Genomic DNA, 5,443 nt, shown 5'->3' on the forward strand with positions numbered 1-5,443 from the left:
TTGTATGCAGAACACATCATGCAACATGCTGGGCTTCAGGAATCCAAGGCTGGAGTTAAAATCTCTGGAAGAAACATTAACAATCTCAGATATGCAGATGATACCACTTTGATGGCTGAAAGCGAAGAGGAACTGAGGAGCCTTATGATGAAGGTGAAAGTAGAAAGTGCAAAAGCTGGTTTGCAGCTAAACCTCAAAAAAACCAAGATTATGGCAACCAGCTTGATTGATAACTGGCAAATAGAGGGAGAAAATGTAGAAGCAGTGAAAGACTTTGTATTCCTAGGTGCAAAGATTACTGCAGATGCTGACTGCAGTCAGGAAATCAGAAGACGCTTAATCCTTGGGAGAAGAGCAATGACAAATCTCGATAAAATAGTTAAGAGCAGAGACATCACACTGACAACAAAGGCCCGCATAGTTAAAGCAATGGTGTTCCCTGTAGTAACATATGGCTGTGAGAGCTGGACCATAAGGAAGGCTGAGCGAAGGAAGATCGATGCTTTTGAACTGTGGTGTTGGAGGAAAATTCTGAGAGTGCCTTGGACTGCAAGAAGATCCAACCAGTCCATCCTCCAGGAAATCAAGCCAGACTGCTCACTTGAGGGAATGATATTAAAGGCAAAACTGAAATACTTTGGCCACATAATGAGAAGACAGGACACCCTGGAGAAGATGCTGATGCTAGGGAGAGTGGAAGGCAAAAGGAAGAGGGGTCGACCAAGGGCAAGATGGATGGATGATATTCTAGAGGTGACGGACTCATCCCTGGGGGAGCTGGGGGTGTTGACGACCGACAGGAAGCTCTGGCGTGGGCTGGTCCATGAAGTCACGAAGAGTCGGAAGCGACTAAACGAATAAACAACAACAGGAAAAGTAAAAAGATGTTCAAAACATCTGTATAATTTATATGGAAAATCCTGAATAGGACCATTGATGATACAGTACATGCAGTACAATTATTGAAACACATAGTCAGCAATATTAAAATATATCTTTCCAGATCACATATGTCTTGCTCCAACACAAATCCTGAGAATTTATTAATAAAAATTACCACACCTCTAGCAAATCTGAATATCCACATGTATATCTGACCAATCCTTTGTCAGATAAGAAATCCTTTTCTTATAGAAGAACTAGAGTTTCTTTATAAAAAGAAAAAAAAAAAGGTTTCAGATCCTAAGTTTCCTAGGGTGCTATCTTCTTCCCCTTGAAGAGATACCTAAAGCTTTATGTAATAGAGATATCAAGTGATATTAAAATAATATCTAAACAATAGTTATTTAATAATTTACTATTATTTAATAGTGGAGTTCTTGGTGCACTCTGAACATTGTTGCTTACTTGCAGACATTTCATTACTTGACTAGATAACATCATCAGTGATATTATTTAATAATTATTACCCCTAGTCTCCCTTTCCTAATGAAACATGTATGATTTATATCTGAGAACTGAGGAACATTTGGGAGACAGAAACAACACAGTGTTGTGATCTCTCTCTCTTTTTTACATATATTTTTTTATTAATAATTTTAATTACAATAGTAAAAACTAATACAAACCAGAGAAAGAGAAGAAAATGGAAAAAAAAGAAGAAAAGGTGCAGGAAAAAAGAGAAGAAGAAAAAGAAAAGAAGGAATATAATAAAGAAAAGAAATATATAAAGAAGTAACTTCCAACCTACAGCACAAGAAGAATGAATGAATGAATGAATGAATGAATGAATGAATGAATGAATATCATTAAAAAAAATTATGGGGGTCCAAATAAATTGAATAACTGTTCACCCCCTATAAGGTTAAACAGATATCATTTCATCCCATATCCCATCTCTTATCTATAAGCAAATCCATAGAACATCAACTTTTCAATCCTAGTGTCAGTAAATAGTCCACACAGGGTTGCCAGAACTTGGAAAAAAAATGTTATTTTAACCTTGATTAAATAAACCCACTTTATATTCCTACCTTTTACTTCTAACAGTCTTAATCTTTTAATTCAATCAAATATTGTAGAATTTGAGTTCTCTTTAATTTTTCTTTATCTCATTGCACAGATTTCTTCAAGGCTTTAACAAGCGTCTTTTGTAGATCCAACAGGAAAACATTATCCAGGTCATTCTCTTGGTTTATCATTTGTATTTCCCTTTTAATTTTTAAAACTTCAGCCAGTTTCTTTTGTATATCCAGTAAAACATCCTTTCCCAAATCATTCTCTTGGCCTGTCATTTGTAGCTCCACATGCTGTATTTCTCTATCTTATCAGATAAAATTTGTTCCACATCTGTCATTCCTTCATTAACATCTTTTAAACATAATCTATGCATAGAAGCAGACATCATCACTGACAGCATTAATATTGTAGTTACTCATTTTTGGCTTCATTCTTCAAAAATCTCCTTTAATATTTCCAATGTTATAGCATTTTGCGCCATTTTGTAAGTCCCAGTATTAACTGACATCAAGAACAGACTTGTTTTTTTCTTCTTCTGCTTAGAATCTTTAGTTTCCTCTAGTGTCTACTTTCTAAAACCATCACTTACCTTCGTTATGACTTGCAATAGCCAGGATAGCCCAAATAAGTCTGTTTCACACGAGAAGCTGTTTATTTTTTATAATTAATTCCAAAGTCTTACGATAAAAGTCAATATTCCACATTTACCTGGACCCTTAATCTATTTATAACTTTCTTAGATCAAAATCTTATTTAGCTTTTTGTTGTTTATTTCAAATTAAGTTCTTAAGATTATAATTCTTCTTTTGCTCAGAGTTGAAGATAAACTCACCTGATGAAGACTTTTCAAACTTGCCATTCTGAAGGTTTCTAATAGCTTTAAGATGGTTAATAGGCAATTTCCAAAAGTGAAAAGAATGTGAGGTTTGCAAACTTAGTGTCCTTTAAAAGGCTCTGCTGTGGTTGCGAGCAAGATGGCCGATCCCGTTGTCTCCTGGCACTCAAGCTCACAGAAAACCGCTATCCTGCAGTCTCCTCATGAGGAGCAGCCATTCAGAGCACATGTGGGTGATCTCTCATCCTCTCCTTATCCAGAGAGGTTCCAAGGAACCAGTCTACTCACTGGTTTGTTGTGGTACTTTTTAATCATATATTCTTAATCCCATTGGGGTTCAATGTCTTCACATCATTTCTCCCTTGTGTGGCAGCAGAGTTAATCTCCTTCTCACCTCTGTGATCTTGCTGGTAATGGTAAAATATTGTGAGAATATAGATGCTTCATTACAAAAATGAAAGTGTATAATAATGGTAGCATGCCACAAAACCGTATGTAACTGTATGAAAAGGCTTTGCGCTGCCATCTGTGAGCAGATTTTTTGAAATCACTGTAGATTTGTAAATGGCCATCAGAATTTCTCAGTAAGGATTGCGAAGTGTCTGCACTATCTGATCTGACCTAGATCCCTTTTTGCTTAAATTTTCCCCACCAGTCTAGTATGCAACACTTAACCATTCTGTTTCCACTTCTCATTTATTCTCATCAGAGATAAAGCATGAAGCAACTCAAATAGCCCCATGAAACTTCTTCCATTGCAAACATGGCAGAATAGTTTTTAATGAGTAGCCAAGTGAATTCCACCCACACTGATTTAGAACAATTGCCAAGTAAAAGCATCAGCACAATGCAAAGCTCCTAATGAATGGATAAGCAGCATGAAAACTGTAGCCCATTTAAGTAGTAATGCTTTTTACAAGCCAGAGTTGGTGTTTTCTTGCTGGCAGGAATTCCCAACTGCAGGTAGTTCATGTTTGGCTTCTTCCCCTGTTGTCACTTTGGTTTCTAAATGCTACTTTCAAAAAACGATATTTCAGTGTCTTGTTCAGTACTTGCTTTAGAAGGCTGAGTTGAAGAAAATAGAATACTTCAGAACAACTGTTGGATTCCAGGTGCATAAACTGTAGCATACCAGCAAGAAAATAAAACAGTGCCCTTGCCCAACATATGTCCTTTCTTGCTTTGCAAGCTGAACACAGAACCCCCATCCTGCTTTTTTTTTGTCTTGCACATCTGTAAAGAAAGAATAATGCAGTGTCCAGCCAGAAGACTCAAAGAACTACCATGCATGCATCCATTAGCAACTTTGGTGCTCACCACAGAGAAATCCAAAACAAGGCAAGATTTAATCTCAGTGAAATAATTAAAGCATTGAAAAACCAACAATTGTCTAAGTTTGGGCTCTTGATGTTTTCTGAGCTTGGTTGGTTTCCTGCAGATGTTTCACAAAATAATCATAACATTAGGGTAAAGGTAAAGGTTTCCCTTGACGTAAAGTCCAGTCGTGTCCGACTCTAGGGGGCGGTGCTCATCTCCGTTTCAAAGCCTTGGAGCCGGCGTTGTCCATAGGACACTTCCGGGTCATGTGGCCAGCATGACGACTCGGAACGCCGTTACCTTCCCGCCGAAGCGGTACCAATTAATCTACTCACATTTGCATGTTTTCGAACTGCTTGGTGTGCAGAAGCTGGGACGAGCAACGGGAGCTCACCCCGCCGCGCGGTTTCGAACCGCCGACCTTCCGATCGACAGCTCAGCGGTTTAACCCGCAGCGCCACCGCGTCCCATCAATCATAACATTATATACATATAAAAAAGAAAACCTTCAGTGTTCTAGCCAAGAGAGGACAAATCATGAAAAAAGAGTCCCCCCCCCCCCAATCGGGGAGAGATGGGCAGTGAATAAATTTATAAAATTTATAAAATAAAAAATAAATAACAGATTAAAAGCTTTGGACCTGTCCTCCCATGCTCCTATGGATGCCTTGAAATACACAATCCAACATACCATTCCATCCAACTGTACAACCATCAGGGATCCAACATACAATTTAGCCAGATAATTCACTGAAAAACCTATATACCTTATTGATGGAAGTGAACATTTTATCAATCCTTTATTGAAATGTTCAATAAACTTTATCAGTATAAAAAATGTTCACCAACTTTATCAATATCAAAAAGATGGTAAGAGGTCTGGATGCTAAATGCTATGAAGAACGGCTGAAGGAACTAGGTATGCTTAGCTTAACATAGAGAAGACTGAGGGGAGACATGACAGCAGTCTTCCAATACTGGAAGAGCTGCCACAGGGAAGAGGGCGTCAATTTATTCTCCCTAGCAGCTGAGGGTAGGACAAGAAGCAATGGCTGGAAGCTCGTCAGAGGGAGATCCAGTCTGGAAACAAGGAGCAATTTCCTGACAATGAGAACTGGAAATCTTCCACCCAGCACTGAGCACTTATGTGTCTGTGGCTCAGACACATAGATTTTTTGTACATGTTATGAGCAACATTAATATCTCTGATTCTATTTCTCTGCCAGGGAATTTTGCCAGGAACGGAAATCTACTGCTCTGCATTGAGGTTTCCTGCCTTCTCAGCCATCAGAGCTACCACCTGGAAGACCTCTATATGCGATAAAGGGTGGA

The sequence above is a fragment of the Candoia aspera genome, chromosome 2 (genome assembly GCF_035149785.1).
Source record: "Candoia aspera isolate rCanAsp1 chromosome 2, rCanAsp1.hap2, whole genome shotgun sequence".
NCBI classification, from domain to species: Eukaryota; Metazoa; Chordata; class Lepidosauria; order Squamata; family Boidae; genus Candoia; species Candoia aspera.